This window comes from Larus michahellis, chromosome 2 (assembly GCF_964199755.1).
Source record: "Larus michahellis chromosome 2, bLarMic1.1, whole genome shotgun sequence".
Lineage (NCBI taxonomy): Eukaryota > Metazoa > Chordata > Aves > Charadriiformes > Laridae > Larus > Larus michahellis.
In genome coordinates this window covers 65,552,249-65,565,260 of record NC_133897.1, presented here as the reverse complement: position 1 = coordinate 65,565,260, position 13,012 = coordinate 65,552,249, and positions in this window count along the sequence as shown.

The window sequence follows — 13,012 nt, the reverse complement described above, 5'->3', positions numbered from 1 at the left end:
CGAGCGGGGCCAAGGCCAGGATCCTGTCTTTCATGGAATCAGAGAAGCAGAGAATGGCTTGAGTTGGAAGGGACCTTGAAGATCATCTGAGAGATCCCATGGGCAGGGACACCTCCCACCAGACCAGCTTGCTCCAAGCCCCCTCCAACCTGGCCTTGGACACCTCCAGGGATGGAGCAGCCACAGCTTCTCAGGGCAACCTGGGCCGGAGAAGGGCTCACCACCCTCACAGCAAAGAATTTCTGCCCAAGATCTTATCTAAATCTCCCCTCCTTCCCTTTGAAACCAGCACCCCTTGTTCTGTCGCTCCCCTCCCTGATCCAGAGTCCCTCCCCAGCTCTCCTGGAGCCCCTTTAGGGACTGGAAGGGGCTCTAAGGTCTCCCCGGAGCCTTCTCTTCTCCAGGCTGGACACCCCCAACTCCCTCAGCCTGTCCTCCCAGCAGAGGGGCTCCAGCCCTCCCAGCATCTCCGGGGCCTCCTCTGGCCCCGCTCCAACAGCTCCGTGTCCTTCTGCTCTTGGTGGCACCAGAGCTGGATGCAGTGCTCCAAATGCGGGGTCTCACGGGAACCCCCACGGTCCCTAGAGCTGTGCTCTTTCCCTCCCACCCATCGGGCACCAGGGACACAGTGCCACGGAGAGGTGACCCCCGAGGGGGGAAGGCTCCGGTGCCGCTCCTGTAACACTTCAAAGCACCAAATCACGGCACTCGTCACGCCCACGTGTTTTGGAAACAAAAGAAATCCCCTCCCTGCCTCTAGCATGAGCAATCACCAAAAGAGCATCAGTTTTCACGTTTGCTGTCCCCCCGCCATCCCCAGCCGAGGATGACTCTGCTCCTGGTAGACCTGTGGTCACTGGCCATGCGAGGCCAGGTCTGAGCCAGCCTTGGGGGCTGAGCCCCCTCCACGGCCTTCCTGTGAGCAAGGACCACCTCACGGGGCAGCTGGCAGCGTCACAACTGTGCGAAGCCCCATGGGGAGTGTGTGTGTCCCCTGCCCCGCCGAGGGCCCCAGGGCATTACTCACACCGCACACGCGCTCACCCATCAGCACGAAAAAGAGCAAGCTCGTCACCTCCAAAAGGCCATTTCCTAAGGAGAAGCGAGGCCCAGCTCCCACACAACTGCTCATGCAGAGCACAGTGTGAACAGGCTGTTGCCCCCAAGGGGCTGCTCTCAGAGAACCACCTTGGGGCACAAGGACAGGAGCCCCGGCTGAAGGGCCAGAGCCATGGAGACAGAGGGGACGCTGGCTGCTACGCGTACAATTTCCCCACCCCCTCAGACACAGAGGCTTTCAGCAGCCACAAGCGCTGCCAAGCCACCAGCAGCAGGTGTCCCCCGACGGGGTTTACTCCACACAAGTCCTTGGCGGGTCACGGAGAGGACAGAGAAGGCACCAGGGAAGGTGTTCACAGCAGCATCACCCTGCTCCTTCCATCACACCCCCGAGCCCCCTCTGCTTAACGGGGGTGGCCCAGGAGGACCTGGGTAGTGTCCTTACCCCACTCCCCCCTCTGCAGGGCTTGTTTTCTGGTTCATTGGGGTTTTTTCCCAAAAAAAACCCCAAATTCTGCTTTTGTACTCAGCAGAGCACAGGGTCAGCCTCAAAACTGCAGCCCCTAGACAGCGAGAACCGAAGGGAAGGGGAAAGGACAGTTCGAGCATTCAGCTACTGCGTCCTAGTGGTAATAAACAGCTAAAATATTCCACATCCTCCGGGAGCCCGGGAAGATGAAGTATCTCATGGAGGGACAAACCACGACACATTGCCTTTGCAATAGTTCTTCCTTTGGAGAACCTCCTCTGATTTGGGGACGGATTAAGCTCATCAGTTTGAAAGCAGAGAGCGATGTGGCTGCTGACCCACACCACAGCCAAACCACCGCATCAGCCGGCCCAGGAGAGCAGACCTTCAGGCGAGGAGCAGCACCGGGAAGGCTGATCCCACCCATGGCGACAGAGGGCATGGCCCCAAAATCAGCATCTTTCCCCCAAAGCTGAGGAGAGGAGAGACCGCATCAGCGGGCAGGAATCGCCTCCCATGATGGTAACTGCCATTACAGAAACAACACCACACGGTCATTTATACAAGCGTTCCAACACGGGGCTTCCAAACCAGCTACTGGGCAATTTTTCCTCTGCGATGGTCAAGGAAAGACCTGAAATCCCACTCCAGCTCCGGAGTGTAAGCTAGAGGGGGGGGAAAAATGAAAGGGTTGTCCCTTCAGGATTTTGGGACAATCGCTTGGAGGTTCTGATGCTCTGATACCCAGCCTGGCCAGAGTCATCTTCCTCCAGAGACTGTGAGTGAGCTAAAAACCACATTGATATGTCAACCTTTTCTTCAATGACCAAAAAAAAAAATAAAAAAATCACTCTCATTACCAGATCAAGTTTCATTCCAGTAAGGCTCTTCAAATAATTTAAATATTTATTTTAATAAAAATAAATAAATACTTCTCTTTTCACATTATAAAACTCCCTGGAGACAGAAAAAGACCAAACCAACCCCAACCACAGGGGTTTCTCTCCCAAATCAAAAGATGGTAAATGCTTTCTTCTGATGGTCATCACAAATCCACTTGTAGGCATCAAGTAGATGGTAGATTATTCCAGAAACAGAAGAAAACTCTCTTGGAGGAAACAGTAGTTCAGCACCTTGTTGTTGGGATGAGAAGTTCAGCTCACACCACTGTTGCCACCACCAGATGAGTCCCATTTGTCCATAACGTGACCACGTGTGCTGTGAGAGAAGTTCAGCTCATGCAACTCTTGCCACCACCAGATGAGTCCCATTCGTCCATAAGGTGGCCACGTGCGCTGCGAGGTGTGAGCAGCCCTCTCTGCGATGGAAGTTCACAGCATTTCTTCTTAAGCTTTCCCTTGCCCAGGTGACACCAACCTTTCCAGCTTGCACTTAAGGTGTGTTAGCTAATTTCAAAGAGAGTTACTGTCTCCAAAATAGGGGCAGGCGGGGGGTGGGGGGGCAAATAATCTTAACCACTACTTCTTAACCTACAGAGAAAAACTCTTTCCTTAACCTACAGAGAAAAACGTCTAACAACAATAAGGTATGAGAAAAATAACTAGAAGAAGGGTTACTCCTGTAGTGCGGGTCTCACAGCAGCTCTTGGTGGAGTATTTCCCACACCATCTTCTTACGGAAGTAAGGCATGTGGGTCTGAAAAGAAAAGAAAATCCATGAAATACACCTCATGGCAGAAAGAGACACAAAATACGCAGAAACACCCAGTTAATTCTTTACTATGAAGTTTCTTTTAAGAACTGTCAACACTTGCCCTTCGGGTACAGCCTGGCTTTCACCCACACAGCTCCTAAGAGGGTGACATGCCACCAAAACCAGATCTCCTTGACTACACAACAGCTTACAAGCACTTTCACAGAAGAGCACTGCCTTGGAAAAGAACCAGGGTCTTCATTGGTCAGAGGCTGAGACCCATTTCTCCCAAAGATCCAAAGGCCAGATCCCACAAACCCACTGGCTCCAGTATCTCCCCCAAGCGGGATCTCACTGGGAGCAGATACCTCAGCCGCTGCGTAACTTCCCTGGCTCTTGGCTCTGTGCGGAAGAGGCTGGAGCTCTTTAGAACCTTCACTCACCTGTGTAAAGGTCATCGGTCTGTCTCTCGAGATGTAGTCTGCGTATTTGCAGGTAAACACGCCGCAGTCGCTTCCATTCAATTGCTGAGGGATTTCCTAACGAATGCAAAGAAGATGGAGAATTTGCCTCTATCTTCAAGGAAAAGCAACTTGGAAGTAGCACCCATTACCAAAAATACCCTAACCAGACACTCCTGAACTTGCACCATCCCCAATAACCGCTCCCCAACACAAGGAACACACCCCAGGAACTGCACATCATCCCTCCCCTCGGCTTCCTGCGCTCGGATGTTACAATCCAAATTCCTCGCAGGCTGATAAGGGACAGCAGGCTTCCTCCCTGCAAGGTGTCTTGAGGTTCGTACTGTGTCTTTCTGAAGTGACGTTCCTTAAATCGAGTCTTTAGGTGCTGCTTTTCATTATTAACTTGTTGAGAAACATCAGCTCAACCCCTTGCTTTGTCACGTGCCAGGATTTGGGCTGCAAACCAGAAGCCTACGTGCTCTGACAACTGCTAAAGAGACTTGAAATTTGACTTGTGAAATGGGGGTAAAGCCAAATTCACCTTCACGTGGCAGAGCAATTAAAAAAAAAAACCCAACAAAGTATTCAGCCAGCAAGGAGAGGCACTGCTCAAAGATTTCATCTGAAAATTCATCTGCTGAGATTTCATCTCAGCATGGATTCCTGGTCCTCTTGCAGCCCGATGTGGTACCAGAAGAAGATGCTTATCGCTGTTCTCTAAAGTCCTGGCCTTATGAGAAAGCGTTAAGAGCTCTGTGACAAGGAGTTCTAGTTCACATTTCAAGTGCAAGTAGTGTTCGCTTACGTGTGGCTCCATGCTGTGAATAGTCCACTCCGAAACATTCAGCTTCACGTGTCTTTTTTCACGGCTTTCTTCTTGCAGGTATTTGCTGTTTAAAACAAAAGAAAAATCACTCTTCATCGCCGTAATTTAGGCCGAGAAAAAAAGAGCTGCTGAAAGATCCCAGGAAGACGAATGGCAGGAGAGTAAAGTGTCAGAGGATCCTCACAGCAGCTGATTTAAGGCATTGGGAGGAAAAATCCAAATCTTAAATTTACAAACACTGCGAGAGGCTGTGAGCTAGTGACCAGCAATGAGACCGACAATTCCAACAGAGGCTTCCACAAAAGCCTAAGTTCATTGCTTAGTAGAGGTCAAAAAAACCCCAGATCACATGTTATCAGAGGAAGAACAGAAAAACCAAGTGAGGAACCCTCATGTTGTCATTCCACCCTGTGCCTGAATCCCCCAGACTGCGTGCACCTCCGGAAGAACAAATACAAAAGCTTTTGGGCCAGTACCTCTGGCCGAGGAAGTTTCCAGGCCACCACTTGCTGGAAAAAAGGACCGGATGCAGACCTGTTCTTATACCCTTTCCCAGGCAGCTGCTGTTAACTGGTCAGGAGAGCACCGCACTAAACCAACGCTTGGTTTCTCTCTGTGGGGCCGCTCTCCTTGCTCTTGGGCTACAAAGCTGTTGCATTAAGGGTTTTTACTCCTTCTGCATCAGTGGCAGAGACTTCTAAGGATGCCTGCTGGCACAACAGGAAAACCTGTCCCCGTTCCATTGGAGAGGTGTGCGTGCCAGCCGACACAGCTGGAAAAGCTTGCTACACGGTACCTGTCTTGAGCGAGAATGTCAGAATGACAAAGAACACCCAGTGGCATCTTGAAACACTTCTTCCCTGAAACGCTTCCCTTTCGTCAACAGCCCGGTTTTATCGATCACTAACGCAGTTAGTGCCCCTGTGCCACGGGGCTACCATGTATTTGTCTGGGATATAGGGGGAAGGTGGCAGAAGCCAGGCATCCAAGACACTGGGTGGAGGGGACGACGTGAGACCAGATAAGGAGTCACTGTCAGACAACTCGCAGCAAGCGAATCCAACATTTCTGCTTTGTAATCTACAAGAAATGGGAAAACTTGCAGCCGTGTCACAGGGGCAAAATCCAAAACCCTTCTCCTAATTCACAACACAACAGCAGTGACTGAGCAGTTACTTACAGCAGAGTCTCACAAATCTGGTCCCCTTCTTGTCCCAGCGAGTCGTAGTATTTGACGGTCTTCTTTCTGGTGTCGATGACCTGTTATTAAAAGGTGACTGTTAGACAAAGCGCAACCTTGTGCTGCACAAACCTCAATGATTTTTCTTGCTGGCTTTTTCTCCCCACCCAACTCTAAATAACAAGCCCGTTTGACTCACCGCTAGTGTCCAGTGCAAGCGCAAGTTAATGGGCACTAAGATGATGTCCTTGTGGAAGAGATCCACACGCCTGGTCCATCTTCCTATGGCTTCGTAGCCCCCAGAAGTAAGTTTTTCATAAAAGAATGAACTAAAAGCGTGGACTGATGGATATCCTGCCTTCTTACTTCTTTCCATCACAAGGCCCATGTAGAAATTAATGACCTGTACCATAAAGAGGAAGCTTGAGATGTAAAATAAGACACTAGCTTACCAAATGAAAAGCACAGCAACGTCTCTTTTCTGGCCACCCTGAAGTACGCAGCTGAGAGAACTCCAGCCTCAGCTGTCAGCTTTTGTTGTGAGAATTTCACACTTGGTTACAGTTGTTTGTCAAACTGCACTTTGGTAAAAACACCTGCCACCCACTCCAAGAACCTAGACTAACTCCTGGAAGCTGCACAATACAAGTAAAGGAACTGCCAGAAGCACTGGACCCTTCAGTACCTAAAATAAGAACTGTGCAGAGATTTCTGGGCGCTGCAGTGCAGCTCATCAAATAACTTTGCAAAGACTTCTGTACACCCTGAAGGGGTATCTTGAAATAAACGCTCCGTTAGAAGATCCCTGTGCTGCAGCTACTTTTACCTCATCGTTTAGCCAGCAAAGGTTCCTTAGGGTGCGGATGTCCTGGCACGTGACCCTTAGTTTGAAGGCACTGCTCATGACCTCATCCGGCTCACCTTTGCCTAATGCAGCAATGACCTCTCTCTCCATGGCCTGAAATGAACAATTAAATGGGGAAGGACTTGTGAAACAGAGCATCGAGCATGCCAACCTGTGGGCAGCTTTCAACTCAAACACGGCCTGGAAATGAAGCTCAGGTGACAGAGCAACTGCCTTTGCCGGCTTTCGGCTAGGTTAGCAAGCGCCCTTTTTGTTGCTTGGTTGGTTTCAGCATCCCAACTTGGAACTTTGGGGGCCAGGTTTGCCTCAATTTGTTTTCACCAAGGAAGCTGAGATAAAACGCAGGGACTGGCAAACACACAGCAAACGCCTTTCCCATGTGATGCTGCAGCCCTCGCAACGCTGAGGTTTAAGCCAACTGCAGCAGGCATTCTCCATGCCAAGGCAGCTGAGTCAGGAGCCTGAAAGAATGTGAGGGTGAGGGAACTTCAAGGGACCTGAAGTAACAGCAAAGGGGGAAACTGAGGCAGCTACACTGCAGTCAGGCAATTGGGAGCCCAGGCTGTGCATGCAACTGGCTGCAATTTGGACATTTCCATCTAAGTCTGCTTAAGGAATGCAAATAAACCACTAGGTCTGTTGGTATAAAATACTCTGAACTGCAAGAGCATCTTCTTCTCGGTTGAACGTGGGCTAGCAGGATAAGAAAACCCCTGGTTTTCCTTGTACTGAGCATCACCCCGCAGACTTTGTAAACTCTGGACTTGCTAGCCCTTTCCAAGTCAATCCTCTGTAGGCAAAAAAGGGGGCGCTCAGTTAGACTGCAACTCCCAAGAACAAAAGCAGTCAAAATTCAGACAAGCAGGGGAACCTCAACTCCCCCTCCCTGTTGCATAGCGTAACTAAGTTAACTCCTGTGACCACTGCTACACGCAGCGCAACCATGCCCAGTGCGCATCCACGGCTCGGTGACATCCCGAGGACATACACAAGATGCTCAGGTCCCCCACAAGCAAGGCAACACCATGGATCAGGAAAAGCTTCTATTACAAGTTCTATCTTCATGGTAGGACAGGTTGAGAGGCAGATCCCATATAACTGTAGGAATCAGGTTAGCACTGCTCTGGGAGACTGCTGCTAAACCTGGACTCATTTTTGCCCAAGTAACAGAAGCCCCACAAACCCTTAGGTTAGAGCACAACTGAAGGAGTGCGTGGAGCATAAGATGCTTAAATCCTGTAAATCCTTCAAACCAGCTTTAGTGAGTGCTGACCTTTGCACCGGGAAGTCACAGCTGCAGACACTCCCTAACAGGTTAAACCCAAGTTCTTCAGATTTCAAAAAGCCTTAAGAACCACCTATAACAAATGGGGTTCCTTGCAGCTGTTTCACAGCCTTCAGTTTTGTCCAACAGCCTGTCAGCTACGGTACCTCTGTGAGCGGAGTAAAGCCGCCTGCTCTTTTCTGCAGCCTTGGCATTTTTTTTTTCTTCCACATCACAGGCAGGTGACTTTTTGACCAGTAAAACCACGCAGACTCTGAAGAGCAACCAAATGCACGGACATTAAAGTTGTCCGTATACACGTGCCTTCTTCAAAACCAAGAAGTTGCCTTGTCACCAAAGACAAGGGCAGGGAGACCTTTTCCAGGAGGGAGACCTACAACAGACTCTCACGGTATTCTCCCCTTTCAGTCCAGCGTGGTAAGAGTAGGCATCACAAGCTTTGTCAAATGACTTCCCTTGGTAGTTAAAGGCACAAAAAAAGGCAAGAAAGTGTTCCTTTTACTTGAACCCATCCTACTCAGTTCCTTTCTTTCCTTCTCTCCCCTCGAGCTTAGGTGAACCACTGACAATTTAAGCACACAACAGTGCCGCACAGCTAAAGAGAGCGCCAGGCTTTAAAGCGGGGAGAAGAACAGGGACAGAAAGAGACACGCACACAGAGCCAAAACAAACAAGAACCACGATTAAAAGAGACTCTACCTGGTCACAACATCTGCCTGAGATGGCTCTGGGCAGCAAACATCTGCCCATTTGACACCTGCACAGAAAAGCAGCAGTATTAGAAAAATAAGTCAACTTGCAATTTTACTTTTCAAGTAAAAACAAGTAGAGAAGCCAGAGTTTTCTAAGGTAGATGAAACCTCAGAAAAATCAGGCACATTAAAGACTTCTGTAACGTGCAATACCTGTCCTTCTCTTTTTTGCCTCAGTCTCGGCAGGATCGTCCGCAGGTGCACAAGTGCTGAGGAAAGAACACACAGAACCGCGGGTTGAAACTTCCTTCAGCTTCTACCAGGCTGACTCCCCTTCACAGGACCCAAACTTCCAAAGTTACTTTCCAGAGCCCAAAGGTTTCCCCCTCCGGCGAAAGGCCCTCGGGCGGCGCGGGGCGGCGGGCGGCGGCGAGGAGGGCGCCGAGGGCCCCCAGCAGCCATCGGGACACACGGCACGCGGCGGAAGGGCGCCCGGCCCGCGCGCCCGGCGCCGCCTCCCTATTGGCTGCCGGGGAGCGCCCCCGCCCCTGCGAAATGGAGGGGAGGGGAGGGGAGGGGAGGGGAGGGGAGGGGAGGGACGGGCAGGGGGCGGGGCGCGCGCATGCGCGGTGCCGCCTGAGGGAGGTGGGAACGGCCGCCCAGCCCTCCGCCGCCTCCTCCCGGCTTGGGCCGGGCCTGTGCCGGCCCGCCCCCGGCCAGGCGGGGAGCTTTCCCTCCCAGAAAGCCCCGAGGCCTGGGCGGCCGTAGAGGGGGACGGGCCCGTCTCCCTTTAGGGAGAGGCCCCTCAGAGGCCGTGGAGAGGCCGCGGAGAGGCCGCAGGGTCTCAAAAGAGGCCGGAGGGACCTCGCGGGGGACCCACAGAGGCCCGGGGGGCCCGTCGGAGGCCGGAGGGGCCCCACGGAGGACCCAGAGGCTGGAGAAGCCCTTCCGCCTCCCGCAGGACGGAGGCGGGCATCACGGGTCCTTGCGCGCCCCCTGCTGCCTCCTGTGCTCCCCGGCGGTGAGGGAATGGCATTGCCGGGCTTACCCAGCGCTATCGAGGTAGCGCAGCCACCGCTTTTTGCCCATCCGCTGGGGAGCTGCGGTGCCTGCGCCCGGCTCCGCCGTGGCAGCGGTGCAACTAGGGACGCGGACGCGGCGTTCGACCATGGTGACGAACCGTGATGTAGCGGCGGCCAAGGGCCCGCTGCAGGGAGCCCGGCTAAAGCGGCCGCTGTGGGGCTGGCAAGCATGCTGGCGAGTGCTGGGCTGGCTCCTGGTGGCCTCGGCTGGCTCTCGGGGGCAATCCCTTGCCCTGCCCCGCTGTTAAAGGGGGGTTTTTTGATACAGTGCTTCCTAATGCTTTATCAGCTGTTGCCTCTGGGGTGGAAATGTGCATGTGTTGCTGCAGACGCGTCCTGGAGAGATTTTTCTCTCCTGGAGAGGCACATGAGGTGTGAAAACAAGTTTTTAAGTCTAAGAGGAGCAAAGGGGGCAGATGAAAGCTCTCAGGGCAGGAATGGCCGCTTGGGGCAGCCCTTGTCACAGGAGGTCCCACGAGCTTTTTATGCCTGCAGGGAGTCTTAAGTGATGGTGGGGTCTGGTTTAATGAAAACGACCTTCCTCCTTCCTTTAGGAACTTAATTGCCGCTTCACTTCTGCTTCAGGGCTCTGACTAAGGCTTCTCCCTCCCTCCCTCTCCTCTCCCCATCCATTTGTTTGAGTTCCTGAATAAGGAAAGATGCAAGGTTTTTCTCGGTTTAGCTCTGTGAAGCCAAAGCTCACCTGCAGCGCTCCTGTTTCTGTCCACAGCAGAGAGAAAGCCAGAGCGCTGAACCCACTGGACAATATTCTAGGAAAGGGGGAAGGGTGGTCTTTTGGGGAAGGGCTCTTCCCTGCCCCCAAGGCAGATGTGGCCCACGTGAGACTCATACAGCTGCCCTGTGGCACAGGGTGATGCTGAGGCTTCTCTCCTGCCTTGGGACCCCCTACCCTGGGCACAGCTGTGGAGCCAGCCCTGGGGCTGCAGGATTCCTCTGACAGGCATGTCCCCCCAGCCGCAGTTTCTCCCACCCTGCAGCAGAACCCACCACAGGACAATTCTCAGAAAAAGCAGAGAAATCTTCTCTGGGAACTGTGTTTGTTATTCTAAAGCAGCTCCTCTGTGCTTCCTGGTAACACCACTTCCTTGTCCTCACCAGGACAGGGGTTTTAATGCTGTTAAATGATTTTAAAACACCTGTGTGAATGGCTTTGTGTGTGCTGGAAAAGTACCTGACAGTGATGGCAGGGTCAGTGTGGCTGCGGTGCCCGTCCAAAGGTTTTGTCCCAGTCGGATTCCTTTGCGTGTGGTGTTTGGTGTGGAGACTGTTGTGATCTCTAGACGTCAATAACCAAACGCATAAAGAAGTTACCGTTTCATTAAATTAATGCCACCAGACTGAGAGTCTTTCTTTTTAGAGTGGAGTCTCTTGTTGCACCTTACATTAAATGTTTTGGGCTTTTTCCTCCTCTCTCTCCTGTATATGGCAAAAAATTCCCATTTTTCTAAAGGCAAATACAACAACAGCTGGATGTGCCAGAGGCTGTATGTCGAAATTCCTGGCATGTCTTTACAGTGCAGTTTTACATCAGTTACATTTCTCAGTGCCTGTGATTTATGCAGCTGATGGTCAGGACTTAATTCCTTACTGTGCCTTTGACCTTCTTGCTCAGTACGTTGATGTGTAATGACTCAAAATTAGGATATGTGGTGCACGAAAATCCCGAATCCCGTTACCAGACGTTTACATCCACATGGATTACTGGAGTCCCATCTCCGATCCGATAGTGAATGCAGATCATTCCAGAATCTGAGCTCATTAATTGTGCGTTACCCAAAGTCTGTGCCTTTAGAGCAGCTTCAGTGTGAAAGCAGCTTCACACACCTGGATGCTGAAGCTGCATATTTCAAGTTAGTGGCATAAGAAACTGAACAATTAACTTTGGGGCTGGAGGAAGGATTGGTAATTTTAGCTATACCCCTAATTTTAGGTATGGAAAGCGTAATATACTTAACCTGGCATTTCAATCTCTTTATTTCGCATGTGTTCGGGATGATGCCGGGTGGCACAGCGCTATCCCAGGCTCCAGCGCTGCGACTCCCCACGGCGCGCCTTTGCTGGGGCTTTCGCTGGCTAATCTTGGCGGTTCTTTGCCTTGGGCACCTTCCCCCTAAATATGAGTCCGTTTGTCAACAAAGCTGCCTCATGACTCGTGTGTGTTTAGCCGGTCAGCCCGTTCTGTACAGTCGCTCTCTATGGAGTGGGATCGCACGTGGCAGCAGAAGCGGTTGGAAAAACAGCTTATATTTCACGCCGGGTAGCTCTGAGGCTGAAACTCGCTCGCTCTTTCCCACTGCCCCAGTTCAGCAAGGTCACGCATTACAATGCGGCGCCTGTAGTTAAGGTGCATTCATAATACTGGTTCACACCGGTTGCATTTTTTGTTCCCTGTAATTTACAGAGCTGCAGGTGACGTTCACGGCTTCGCTGTGGATTATCCCTTTTGGTTTCCTGCTCGGGACGGGAACAGCTCTCAGCACCTCTCTGTCCCGTTTATGGTGCATCGTAGCCGGTGGGCTGTATTTCACCCAAGCGCCGTCTCTCCAGTGTGCCGGGCTGGGGAACCTCATGCGCATGCCAACAGGGCACCTAAAGGCACATGGTGGGAGCGGAGATGACTTTCCTTTGAGGACCTCGCAGCTTGTCCCTGCTTCCCACCCCAAAACGGGCACTCCAGGAGGCAGACTCCGTCTCGTGGCCAAGCATGGGTCTGGGCGGTCTTACTCGGGGTGTAAAATCGCAGACCGTGAACTCGGCTCCTGCCTGAGCTGAGCAGGGCACATCTGAATTGCTGCCCATCTTCTCCCCTGCCCACCAACCCCTCACTCAGCTCAGAAGGGACACCACCATAACCACCACTTTATGGACGGAGAAGGACTAGGATTGCCGGGCAGGGGGTCCCTCAGCTTCCCGCCACCATTGCCGTGGCAGGGGCTTGCATGGAGGTGGCACATCATCTCACCGAAGCCCGGCTGCAGTGTCTGGTCCACATCTGATCTGGGCTGGGAGGATGGGTTTGGGGGAGGCGTGCGGAGACCCTGTTCTGTCCTCCCGGTGTCACCAGAGAGGTGGTCAGCACTCCTGGAGATGGGCTCTGCTCCCTCCCCTGCTGCGTGGTGCGAGGCAGGGAAGGGGGAGGACCTTCAGGGCAGCCACAGGGGGCTTCCTGGGAAAGCCCCGCTTGTTTGGGAATGTCTCAGCGGTCCTCTGTGGGTGGCAAGTTCTTCCTGTAACTGCTCCAACATAACTCCCTCTTCTGCTCTGAGAAACCCACAACAATTTATTGTCGTTTAGACAGTTATTCTCTCACCCGCTGACCCCTCCCCACCCAGGAAGGGGACAGGGGAAAAAAAAAAAGGAATGTATCTGAGAGAAAATGGCCATGTGAGCCAGCCTCCCTACTGTGAGAGATT